We start from the raw sequence: 14,240 nt of genomic DNA on the forward strand, positions 1-14,240 counted from the left end.
CATATCTCCCACTGAAAAGAGTTCCTAATAAATTATATAGATACTTCACTCTAGAGGAGGAGGAACACGACTCCTACTCCCTAAGCATGGGCTGTGCATAGTGACTGGTTTCCAAAAAGCATAGCATGGAAAGGGAGGAAAAGGGCAACTTTACAGTAGAGACACTAGACAAACACTACCATAGTCAGGTGATTCAGGTCAGCATCAGCAGTCATAAATCATGTTGATGGTGTGTGCCATTGGTAGGATTTGATGAAAATGGCACTTTGCCTCAGTGGTCATCATCTCAAAACCTATAACCCCAATCTTATCATGAGAAAAACAGACAAATTCCAATAAAAAATTATCCTACAATATACCTGACCAGTATTCCTCAATACGGTCAAAATCATCAAAAGAAAAGGGAAATCTGAGAAACTGTCACAGCCAAGAGGAAGAAGCTTTAGGAGACTGGAGAACTAAATGTAATATGCTATCTTGGATGTAATCCTAGCACAGAGAGAGATCATTAGGTTAATATTGAGGAAATCTGCCTAAAGTGTGGAGTTTCCCTAATAATAATGTATTGACATCTGTTCATTAATTGTAACTAATGTACCGTACAAATGTAAGATATTAACATGGGAAACTGATATGGGTCAACGTATAGAATTTATAGGGAGGTAGCTTCTGGCTCAATAAAAAGGATTTTCTTTGATCAACTACTAATGTGTACTTCTTTAACCCTTCACCAATGGTCACAGGGATGAGGAGTACGGCATAGGGAATGCAGTTAGCATTAATATATTGGCTAAGTGGAAAACCAGAGGAGAGAAGGAGCAATTAGGAGGATCATTTTATAAACAATATAAATGTCTAACCAAGGTACTGTATACTTGAAACTAACAAAAAAATTTATTTAAAAAGAAAAAAAGGATTTTCTTGAGCTTTGAGCTGTCCAAAAATGGAACATGAGTTCTTGTGAGGTACTGAGCTCTCATCACTGGACGTGCCAGAGTCCATTTAATGAGCATTTGTGAGAAATGTGCACAGAATTGAGGGCTGAGCAAGATGTAATCTCCAAAGTCCCATTAGTAAGATTCATTCAAGTAACCCCTAGAAGTGTGTCTTGAATGAAACCTTTATCCTCTTACAGAACCAAGACTGAAAACCATCGTATAGAAGAGTTTCCCAACCTTCACATCATGCTACATGTAAAAATTTATATTTGTGTGACAACCTGGGGTAAAGGGAAACTGCTCACAACAAGGTGCTACCAGCCCAGGGTTCTAAGTGCCCCAGGCTTGACCAGGGCACCTGTACATCTCTGCACACCTACACTTCATGCACCAATATTGTATGTTACACAAGTTTATGAACTTGCTGGTTGCTTGTTGTCTCCAGCAGGTACCTCAAGAGCCACATAATGCCCCCATAACAACATTTCATTCTACCATAACATCTCCAAGAGGCAGGAAAGAAGAAAGTGTGAGCTCTCATATTTATGATGGCAAAACAGAATTTTTCCTTTAAGGCAGTAAGCTTCATGCCACATGGTTCTATGGTATCTCACTGATTTCTGAGCCAACATAACAAAATCTCTTTAACAACCTTGAGCTCTGTATCCAAATTTAGAATCTCAGTGTAAAAAAGTTTCTATTCACAGGGGTACCTAGCATAAGAGGTGATTTCTATGCTGTCTAAGACCTGGACATTGGACAGAGTCTTGAGAAAGCTTCTGAAGGGGCTGGGAGCTAAAAAGACAGGGCATCAGAGGAAGCCACTAGGGCCTTTTTCAGGACTCCTTTTTGCATTTATCACAGCTCTCAGAGGCTTCCTCAACAACCAGAATTCAACTGTGAAGCTCTTTTGTTTTCCAACTTTTTATATAAACATGTACTGCTTATAATTAAAAAAATCACTATTTAAAAACAAACAATATATATTACAAAAGAGAACTCTAAATGGTTCCATGCAATAAGGGGGGTGGAGGGAACCAGAAGGCAGTAACAACAGCAGGGAGCACTCTGCCCCTGAGAGCCTGGAGCAGAAGGAATTTGACTTGAGAAGAAGCTTTAAAGGGACCTAGACTCAGAGCCTCAGAGCATGGACCCTGCATTGTGTGGATCAAAAGAAGAGAGGGAGACCCTTGAGTTCACAAGTAGCCTCAGGTTGCTAAGATTTTTCCATACTGAGGTCCACATTCAAATATTGGGATTCCCCTGGGGTCTCCAGCTATGCTTGTCATTACAGGGTGATGGACCCAGAGGGTCTTGGCACTGCACAAATGTATACCTGGTTGGCTGATCAGAGGCCTTGAGCCTCAAGTCCTGATCCTGAGTCCCTCCTCCACCTTTCTTGTGTCTTTGTATTTTGAGCTGGAGGCACTTGGATTCTCACACCTCTTGTTTTCTCAGGGGGAAAAAAAAGGTAAGTTCTATCTCACAGCTTTGCAAAAACCAGCTCACCTTTCTCAAATAGAAACTGAGTTCAGCTTAAAAGCTGATTCAGTGGAAGGTGGGAAAGCTGAAATCTGGCTGCCCCACCTTCCCCCACATCTCTGGTATTCATGAAATAGCTGCAAAGTTATCAAACTATTCCAATTATTGATTCCTGTGACTCAAAGATTCTTCCAGGGACACCTCCTTCCTGTCTCCCCAGCCAGAAGAATACATGGAATCACGGCTTTGGGATGGACTTTGGAGACTCATTCATTCTTACCATATTTACTGAGCACGTCTATGTGCCAGGCAATGTGTTAAGCACAGATTACATGGTCCAGTGGTTTTCAGATTTGCTTGAAAATATTTTAAAGTACAAAATCTCAAACCTGATCCCAAATTTCCTAGTGATGGAGCACAGAAACCCATGTTTTTTTAAAAAGCTCCCTAAGTAAGTTCTGCGCAGCAGGATTTGGGAGCTGCAACCTAATGCAATCCCCTCTTTGGAATCCCACCTCTGAATTTGGTTTTCCTTTATGCAATTAATGTTGATATAGCCATCTTAATTTGTTATGAATTATTATCTCCCTACAGTGAGATTCTATGGCAACAAATATTCGGCCCTCTATGATATGCCAGCCCTTGAGAGCAGTCCCTCTGGCTGGTTCAAATAGTGGTCCACACAGTGCTTAGCCTGTGTGTCAATGTCCATGACATCATCGCAAGAGCTAGACTGAGCTGGGGCCACCTCCAGAGGCAATCTGGATTTGCTGAGTGTCTCAGGATGGGGATGGCGTCTTCATTAAGTATCATTTTTCTTGTAGGGGTAGCAGGATAAGCTGTAGGCTGCTTCTAGTGAAGGCTACCTCTTTGTACAATGTCACAGGGAAGTCTCTTTACTACGAGTCTAGATTAATCTACACAAGCTGACTGCAGTAAGTACAGCCCTCTCACTTGCAGCAGTGAAAGTGAGATGTTTTTACAAATGTGCAAATTAAAATTTATGATTTCTTACCATGAGAAGCATAATTATGTGAGAAAGAAGTTATTTGTTTAAGACTCTTTACCCACCATATCCCTAGTTCAGGTACCTATTGCAAGTGTCTCCTAAGCAAGTTTCCCTGACCCTCCCACAACCCATTCTCTACCATCTAAATGACTATAGAAATTAAATGGCATTATCTCGAGGACCAGCCAAGATGGAGTAGATGTAGAAGCTGTGCATGTCTCCTCTCATAACCATACCAAAATTATAATGAAACTACATAGCAACCATCACTGGGAGTCTCCTGAGGTCTGGCTGAACAGAGAAGTCATATAACTGGGAACGTACATAAGAGGTCACCTTGAGGCTGGTAGGAGGGAAGGAGAGGCAAAATAGTCCAGTCTCACAACTGCGTGTGGTGATTGAGAATCAGGAAGGATATCTTGGTTGCAGAGCCCCCTCCCCTCTGCCCCAGGAGCAACGGGCTCATACTGGGCTCCCCAGCCCAGGGGTCCAGTGCTGGGAAGAGAAGTCCACATACTGTCTGGCTGTGAAAAACCAGCAGATTGTGGCTGAGTGAGACAGAGGGCAATGGGAGTTGCAGGCATTCCTCTTAAAGAGTCTACACATGGACTTACTCAGCGATGGACTCACTCACTCTGAGTGCCAGTGCTGGGGCAGCTGCTTGAGGAATGCCAGGGACATAGAAGGAGTAACTGAATTGTCTGGTTTTAAGGTGAAGGCTAAAGGGCAGCTTTTTCCCAGATAGAAGTGCTGGCAGTATTCATTGTTCCTTGATTGAGCTCTCCCCTATCCTACAGTACAGACACAGGCAACCACCATATGCGAGTCTCCATCAACCTGGATAACACAAGTTGCTCTGCCAAGTGACTCCCTGAGACTCTGCAGGCCCATTCAAGGTGCCTCCAGTGGTTTATTCTATACAAATGGCCTGTCTTGGCTTATGTTGTGGACTTTCTTAAATTCTCTCAAAGGCTCACAAAACCCAAAGAATCAGCATCTGGACTTGGTGTGCCTTGTACTTTTGCTGAGCAGCACCAAGCCCAGCACTAGCGGCAGCTGGCCTTGGTTTCTGGCTTGGCCTCTCAAGGCACTTATAAGCCCAGCATGGTTGGCAGCCATCTGAATAGATTGCTTGGTCACTTTTACCAGGTAGCCCTGGAAGTGCTTAGGCTGTGGCTAAACTTGGCCTGTAGCTGGGCTCCTCCTAAGAGGCCCTTGGGCCGGCACACCCAGTGGCCTGCCTCAACCAACTATGACCTGGAGCACCGTCCAAGGCTGCATCTGAGGAGGACACACCCGAAGAGCAGACTTGGCAGGCAGTAGAGTCCTGCTAAAGTGAATCCTGCTCCATAGTGTCAGCCCTTCACCAGGTAATCCTCGCAACCAATCAGCTCAAGGGTCAAACCCTCCCATCAAAGTGCAAACAGCAGCCAAGGCTCAACTACATCAGGAGGGCATACACGACCCACACAAAAGACACATCTTGAGTACCTCGCTCAGGTGACCAGGGAAGACTGTGCCCCTGGGCCCCACAGGACATCTACTACATAAAGCCACTCTACTAAGACCAGGAGACTTAGGACCCCTACTTAATACATAGAAATAAATACAGGGAGGCAACCAAAATGGGAGAGACAAAGAAACATGTCACACATGAAAGAACAGAACAAAGCTCCAGAAAAAGAACTAAACAAAGTGGAGACAAGCAATCTACTATGCAGAGTTCAGAACACTGGTTATAAGGATGCTCAATGAATGTAGGGGAAGAGTAGATGAACTTAGAGAGAATTTTAACAAAGAGATAGAAAACATAAAAATAGAGATGGAAAATGTAATGGAACCAGTCAGAAGTGAAGACTACAATATCTGAGATGAAGAGTACATTAGAGGGAATTAACAGATTGGATGAAGCAGAGAGTTGCATCAGCTGTTTAGAGGATGAGGTAAGAGAGCACACCTAATCAGAACAGCAATAAGAAAAAAAAAATCCAAAAAAATGAGAATAGTTTAGGGAGCCTTTGGGACAACATCAAGTACAACAATATTTGTATCACAGGGGTACCAGAAGGAGGAGAGAGAGAGCAAGAAATTGAAAATCTATTTCAAGAAATAATGATGAAATAATGACTGAAAACTTCCCTAACCTGGTGATGGAAATAGACATATAAGCCCAGGAGGCACAGAGAGTCCAAAACAAAATGAGTCCCCAAAAGCCCACACCAAGGCATATCATAATTAAAATGCCAAACTTTAAAGACAAAGAGAGGATCTTAAAAGCAGCAAGAGAAAATCAATTAGTTACCTGCAAGAGAGCTCCCATAAGACTGTCAGTCAATTTCTCAACAGAAACTTTTCAGACCAGAAGGGCTTGGCACAAATATTCAAAATGATAAAAAGCCAGGACCTACAATCAAGATTACTCTACTCAGCAAACCTATCATTTAGAATCAAAGAACAGATAAAGAGCTTCCTAGACAAGAAACAGCTAAAGGAGTTCATCACCACCAAGTCAGAATTACAGGAAATATTGGAGAAACTTAAGAAGAAAAAAATATGTACCAAAAATATGAATAAAGAATGGCAATAACTACATATCTATCAACAAGTACTTCAAGTGAAAAATAATTAAGTGCTCTAATCAAAAGATAGGGTGGCTGAATGAATAAGAAAACAAGACCCTTATTAGGCTGCCTACAGGAGACTCATTTCAGGATTAAAAGACACACAGACTAAAAGTAAAGGGACAAAAGAACATATTTCATGATGGACCTAGAGGGTATTGTGCTAGGCAGAGTAAGAGAGATAGAAAAAGACAAATGCCATATGATTTCACTTACATGTAGAATCTAAAGAACAAAACAAACAAACAGAAACAAACTCATAGATACAGAGAACATTTTGAGGGTTACCAGATGGGAGGGAGATTGGGGGAGTAGATGAAAAAGAGAGAAGGGATTAAGAAGTACAAAATGGTAGTTACAAAATACTCATGGAGATATAAAGTATAGTATAAGGAATATAATCAATAATGTTGTAATAACTGTGTACGATGTCAGATGGGTACTAGATTTATTGGGGCGATCACTTCATGAGTTATATAGATGTCTAATCACTATGTTGAACGCCTGAAACTAATATAATATTGTATGTCAACTATAATTAAAAAATATTTTTAAATAAATAAATAAATAAATAAAAAGAAATTAACATCAACATCTGATCTTGTTTCTTAAATGTCCTCAGTGATGTCCCAGGGCGTAGAAGTTCTGGTTTACAAAACCCTCCCAGTCTTGTCCCTTGTCATGTATCTGTCCCTGCCCTTTTAGCTCCAGCAATTATGAATGACTTACAGTTTTTAAACACCATACTATTTCACATCTCAACACTTTTACTCCTGCTGCTTCTTGGAATGCTCTCCCATAACCCACTCCATCACTACTTCCACCACTCCAAGCCCCTGTCATGTACCTGGTGAATTTGCCCGCATTAGAACCTCAGCCAAGGTACCACGTTCTCCAAGAATCCTCTGTAACCATTCTTCTTGCATTTATAATACTCCCGCTACCCCGCACTTTGCACTTGTTCCAATCACAGCATCTGCAAAGGTTTGTTGCACAATGTTGTTTTACATCTGCCTGCCAGACCAAGACTCTTTAATAAAATATCCAGGTCTCATCTGAGAATCCTGAAGCCTAACATGGTATCTCACACATAGTAGACACCTAATTTTTGCCAAAGGAAGGAAGGAAAGGAGGGAGGGAGAGACTGAGAGAACAGGAAATCCGAGTACTTGTCCTCAAAGATTTGAGATGGCTCTAAGCCACCCTGGGAGAAGTTGAGCTTTGACTCCAGCATATCCTCTTGGTTGGTAGTCCACCCTTTCCCAGGTGTCCACATTCCCACTCCAAGTGACTTCCACTCCCACCAAGGATCAGTGCTCTCCTGCTCCCTGGCACGTCCTTTGGGAAGGAAAGCCTTCTAATCAGCTAATTTACACAAGAGAATCCCCCCTATCTATACTCTCTTCTCAAAGGCAATTGTACTTTCAAAGAGAATTCTCAGAAAAAGAAGTGCTTTGTCCCAAATAAATGAATCTCTACTCAAAGAAGTCTTCCTAGCACTGGGGAACTAGATTAAAGAGATGATTCATTTTAGGAAATAAGAACTTTGCAAACCCTATCAGGCAGGAGACTATTCCTATGAGTCACACTGGCATGTAACTTCTGTCAGAACAGAGGGAGGCACATAGAAAAGTAAAATCTCCAGTCCTATGTCCTGCACAAGTATCCTCTATCCAGTGCCATTCTGCCTTCTCCTTCTCTATTTTACATTCTCATCATGCCAAGCCCCGACCCCTACATGCACAGTTAACCCATGGGTCACAGGGGAATACATTTCCTGTCCCTTCACTCTGAGAGCTAAAGGATAATAGTCCTGGTCCCTAGAGCAGAACTCCAAGACACATGGCCTCATCTTATTACCTGGGACAAAACCCTGGATGTCCTCATCTGGAAAGTTTAGGGTTCTCAGCAGGCATCAGGGTTACCTGGTTTCCTTCACCTAGGCCACCCAGCCTTTTCAGAAAGGCACACCTCCATCAAACTACCCCACCTCAATCATACCTCGCAAGCTATTTTTAAAATTTTTTTCAGCTGGCTCCTCCTTGTCTCTTCCTCTTCCACATTTAAAAAAAAAGAAGAAGAAGAAAAGAAAAAAGAAAAAAGAAAAAAAGAAAAATCCCCAAGTGCCTGGTCAAGGTTGGAAGGGCAGAAAAAGCTCAAGTTCTGTGATATAAAATCACAGCTTCCTTCTTGAAAGAAAAAACGAAAAAACGAAAAATCCCCAAGTGCCTGGTCAAGGTTGAAAGGGCAGTAAAAGCTCAAGTTCTGTGATATAAAATCACAGCTTCCTTCTTGTGGGCTTCATAATCCCTTTCCAAAGGCCAGAACGATCGAGAGTTCAAAACAAATGCATAAAAGCAGGGAGAGGGGGTGATGAGAAGAGAGAAGAGAAATCTTTGGGGATTCTCTAAAGAACAAACAGGTTCAGTGATTAGGCCCAGCAGAGCACCTCTGCGATCTGGGAGAACGAGGGAAGTGCCCAATCTCCACACATCCTCAGCTAAAGCATTAAGCTACCATATGCACAGGCCTCAGGCAAATAGCAGCATCTCTCCTACTGCCTCTTCTAGCTAAAATTCTGACTTTAAAGCCCCTTTGCTGTAAATGAGGAAACTCATGATGCCTAGCCAGAGGGGAGTGGCCTCCTGATTACACTTGCAGCCAAGGCTGGGCCCTGGAGACCTATTAGCAAAGTGAATGTGGCCAACCACTTGGGAGGACCAGGTTTTCATCTCACTGATGCATGTATTCCCTGGGGTCCTGCCCACCAGGCTATGCCCCTGGTGAAGGTGGAGGAAGGAGACCCTGGCTGTCCTTAAAGGTTGAGGGAATGGCGAAAGCATGAGCCTATAAGCCCAGACACTTGAAGCCATTTTCTAATGCACTCTATGAATGGCCTTGGTGGAGATACTTCCCCTTCTGGACCTCTGGGCATGGAGCTTGGAAAATCATGATGCTAGAAGCCACCTTAGGGGACCTGTAGTCAAATGACCTCATTTTATAGATGGAGAAAAAGAAGCTAAGAAGGTATCCAAGTGACTTGTCCAAGATAACACAACAATAGCAAACCTGAATCTAGAATCTATGCCCTTAAGTGCCCTTCTACTGTATTGTGCTGCCATCAGAAAATCTCCTCTGAACTCTTTTTTTTTCTGCCCTGAAACTAGGTGTGAAGGGATTATAAACACTTCCCCTCCAAAGGTCTTTAATTAAATATAAGATCATGCTTTTATTGGGATGACACTTGGATATAGTTGCTCAGAAAGTAAGTGCTTATTCTAAATTAATTAAATAAATTAGACACCAAATTCCCTATAACAGAAGTGGATTTATGCATCATATAGAAAGACTAAGTAGATGATTTCTAAGGCTCTATTCCCATTGATTTAGATTTATTCTATGTGTTTGCTCTTTTATTCCTTCTTCCTGAAATGCCCTCCCTGAAGCTCACCATGTGGCACCCTTGCTTAACTCCAGGGGGCATCATTTACTTGAGAAAATGTGAATTATTAGCCCTGTAACTATGCCACTTGATAGGACTGCATAGCTGACTGGCACATCAGTGAAGCATGATGTTGTGCCTAGGCATTAGCCAATGACTTAAGAAATTTTCTCTAGGTTCCCAGAGAACTTTGTTTCTACCTTACTGAGTCCACTTACCATGCCTTATTGTCACTTATCCATTTACATGTTTATGTCTCTCACTAGACAGTGCATACTAAGCAAGAAGGAGATGTATACTGTTTATTTTTTGTACCCCAGAAGCAAGGACAATGCTTGACTTGGCTCTCAGTAAACACTTGTGGGATGATTTATGAAAGAATTAATCAGTCAAGGGTCTTTAAGTCTTCACAGAATATAAAAAATATATAGAGAGAGTTTAGAGTCACAAAGACTTTGACTAGAATTCTTGCTCTGCTACTTGCTACTTGTATTACTTTGGTGAGCCATTTACTCTCAGGTTGTTTTATTTTCTGAAAACAAGACTATTAACCTCATAGTAAAAAAAAAAAATACATAATACACAAGGAAACAAGGTACTATAAGTTCTGGCAGAAACTATAGACATCAGAATAAGATTCCCCCAACTCAAAAAGTCCATATATTGAAATTATTGAGTAAAAATTACAAAATAATGATACATAATATGCTTTAAAAAATAAGAAACTAGGGAATGGCTCCATAGTGTAGTGGTTAGCACATTTGCTTTACACGCAGAAAGTCCTGGGTTCGTGACCCAGGTAGAGCCACAGACCATACACCGTGTGTGCCAGGCCCAGGGTTGCACCCCAGGTGGAACCACACAGACCATACCCTGGGTATGCCAGGCCCCAGGCGCACGCCGCGAGCACGTCTACACATAGCTAAAGAAAGAATTAGTAAACTGGAAGAGACAAGTTTGAAGAAATTATCCAGCAAGCAACACAAAGAGATAGATGAAAAATATGTTCAGAGATTAGAAACATGGTGGATAGAGTGAGGTCTAGCATACATCTAAACAGAGTTTCAGAAGAGAGAGAACATGGCAGACATAAAGACAAAACAGCTCAGAGAATTTTTCAGAATTGACAAAATACAAAAAATTACAAAACGTTTGGAAGATATATCTGTACAGTCATGCGCTGTTTAATGACAGGGATATGATCTGAGAAATCTGTCATTAGGTGATTTCACTGTTGTGCAAACATCATAGAGCACTTACACAAACCTAGATGAGATAGCCTACCACACACACCTGGGCTATCTGGTGTAGCCTATTGCCTAGGCTACAAAACTGGACAGTATGTTACTGTACAAAACAAACTAGGTTAAATCAAGCGTAAGAGAAAATGATGCAATCAAGAGATGTGGTGAACACAATATGAATGAAGCTGCTGCCGGCATAACATGGCACACTGTTTTACAGCAAACTTTTTTTATAAATACAAACAGTATACTCTAAAATAATGATAAAAAGTATAGTAAATACATAAACCTCTAACATAGTCTTTTATTATTATTATCAAGTATTATGTATTATACGTAATTATATGTGATATATTTTTATATGACTGTAAGCACAGTAGGTTTACACCAGCATCACCAAAAACATGTGAGTAATGCACTATGCTGTGACATTTCAATAGCTATGACATCACTAGGCAATAAGAAATTTTCAGCTTCATTATAATCTTATGGGATCACTATCCTATCTGCAGTTTGTGATTGACCAAAATATTGTTATGTGGCACGTAACTGTATCTTTATGATTTTAGAGTAGGGAATGATTTCTTAAAGACAAAAAGTTCATATCATAAATTTATCTACATTTAATTAAGTACTTCTCTTCATCTAAAGACAATACAGAGACAAGATTATAGGAAGGTTGCAGGATACAAGATTAATATACAAAGTCAGTTGCTCTCCTGTATACCAAAAATGAACAATTGGAATTTAAAATGAAAAAGACACCATTTACATTAGTATCCCCAAGAAATTGGAATACTTAGGTATAAGTTTAACAAAATGTGTACAAAATCGATATAAGAAAAATTATGACATTTTAATGAAGGAAATCAAAGAAGACATAAATAAATGGAGAGATTTTCCATGTTCATGGATAAGAAGACTATCATGTTAGTTCTCACTGAAAACTATAAGACGTTGATAAAAGAAATTGAAGAAAACAAAAATATATACAAGAATTTTCTGTGCTCTTGAATGGGAAGAATTAATATTGTTAAAATGTCCATAATGGAGCATTTGAGATCTTGTTCCCCAGCATATATCATCAGTTTGGCTCAAATAAACTCTTATAAAAATTCTCTAAGAAAAAAAAAAAATATGTCCAAACTACCTAAAGCAATCTACAGATTCAGTGCAATCCCTATCAAAATTTCAATGTCATTTTTCACATAATTAGAACAAACAAACCTAAAATTTGTATGGAATCACAAAAGACCCCAAATAACCAAAGCACTCTTGAGAAAGAACAAAGCTGGAGATAAAATGGGAAAGAACACACGGAGGACTTTTTTCTTAAACCGTGTGTTGGATGTACATGAGGGCATTCATTGTATTATTATTATTTAAACCTTACACATATACTTAAATATTCTTTTATGTGTTCTCAACATTTAATAATAAAAAATAATTTTTAAAAGCATTAATGAATTATAGAATAAAATCAGAATCCTGATTTCAGCTTTTATTAACAGAATTAGATAATAATAAGTGAGATTTTTGCTTTATCTCTTAAGGTCTCAATTTCATCCTCTATAAAAATGGGGGTGATGACTACCTTAATATTGTTGAAAGAAACAAATATAAAAAGCTAAACTCATATGAGAGTGGGAGTTGTAATTCTAATATCCCCTCATCCTCACCTCCAGTGTCAAACAGATAGACTCCATTTGTCATGGCCCAAGGAAGCTTTTAATGGAAGTTATCTATTCTCCCTCATTAATTCTAGAACTCAGAGATGCTCTCTCATGCCGCTTGCTTCCTTCACATCTTGGTCATAGCAATTGAAAGTAAATTCAAGTCTTTGTTCTCCAAACTGAGAGCACCAGTGGGAATGCAGAACAAAGGAACTAGTACTAACTACGTAGATCTCAGAGAGAAGAGTGGGGCCCTATGAAAGATGGGAAAAAGAATGTAAGTAGTCTCCCTCAGAATCCCAAATGTACCACAAACATAGATATTATATTGTTTTATATGCCTTTTTTTCATTAAGCCACCAATTCTAGATTGGCCGTTTGTGGTTATATTTTAAATGTTTTAATGTTTAGTTCTATGACCATTATAAGTTCTTCTAGTCTGAGCCTTCCATTTGCATTTAAAAGATGAATTCATTACGGTAAATAATAGTGAACCACACAAAATGTAGGCAAAACTGGCAACTGGAATCTTTGCTCTTTGTTCTCTCTTCAGATAAATTGACTATGAATTCGATTCCTGTGCAATATCAAATGGTTAGATTGCTTGTTTTTCCTATGAAGTAATGATGAAACGCAGAATGAGAATGAATGGCTCTCAGATACCTACTCTTCTACTGTGGGATGCTCATTAATAAGCCTGTCACCTACAGGAAACTCCTTTCTGTTAAATGGAGAGAACCGGGGAAGGTAAAGCAGCCAATATTTATTGGACTTCCAGTATCTTCCAGTATCTGCTAGGCAAGTCCATCTTATCTCATTTAATCCCACCACAATCAGGGGATGTAAGAATAACTATTCCAGTTTCACAACCAGCCAAGAGTTAGAGAGAATAATCTAACCAGAGTCTCACAGATGGTGTTTATTTTAATTTTACTTATTTTCTTTTAACTCCTACAGCACCCAGTCTTCCTAGATGGTCTCCCATCAAAGTACTAACCAGGCCCGACCCTGCTTAGCTTCGGAGATCACACAAAATCGGGCATGTTCAGGGTGGCATGGCTGTAGACTCACAGATGGTGTTTAAATGGGAGTTTGTCCCTGTGTGACAGAAAGGAACTTTTAAAAAAATATATTTGTAAGAGTTTATTTGAGCCAAACCGATGACATATGCCAGGGAGCAAGATCTCAAATGCTCCATAGAATAACAGTTTTGCAGCTTCTTTTATGCATTTGAAATAAAAGAGGGGATATAAAGAACATTACTTGGAGGTGGGAGAAAGCATGGCAGTGATTGGATTATAGGATAATTAACAAGAAAGAAACTTAAAAAACAAACTTTTAAAAAAATGTCCATGACCCCTAGAAATTCTGGTTTCAGTGGTCTTTAATACCTCCCCCAGGTGAATGTAAATATACAGCCACGGCTGAGACCACTGATCTAGTTCAGTCTGAACTCTTGACCACTGAGGAAAATTATTGGTCATTATTGCCCTTCTCAGCATGTAGCTGAACTACCTGGTCTTTCTACAAAGAATTCCAGTTTTAAGCTACATGAAAGGTTTTGTTTTGTTTTGTTTTGTTTTGTTTTTTGTTTTGTTTTGTTCTGTTTTGCTCTCCATTGAATCCCCATCACCTAAAACAATGCTTAAAATAAGTAGGCACTTAATGAATATTTGTAGAGGAAATAAGTGAATAAACACTTTCCTGATTTTTATTTCACAAGTACTCATCAAGGGCTAATCTGTGCCAGGCACTGTCCTGCATTCTGGGGATTTAGCACCGAGCAGACCAAGAATATTTTTTCCTGTTAAGGAGCTTCCATTCAAGAGCA

General features: G+C 40.0%; 1 protein-coding gene and 1 pseudogene across 1 annotated transcript in view; both read right to left on the reverse strand.

Moving 5' to 3' along the window:
• DYRK4 (dual specificity tyrosine phosphorylation regulated kinase 4) overlaps positions 1-14,240 on the reverse strand; it is a 61,051-nt gene that overhangs the window by 24,664 nt on the left and 22,147 nt on the right. The gene's annotated exons all lie outside the window — the stretch shown is intronic.
• On the reverse strand, positions 13,358-13,476 carry LOC112472410 (annotated as a pseudogene).

The sequence above is a fragment of the Pteropus alecto genome, unplaced genomic scaffold (assembly GCF_000325575.1).
Source record: "Pteropus alecto unplaced genomic scaffold, ASM32557v1 scaffold76, whole genome shotgun sequence".
Lineage (NCBI taxonomy): Eukaryota > Metazoa > Chordata > Mammalia > Chiroptera > Pteropodidae > Pteropus > Pteropus alecto.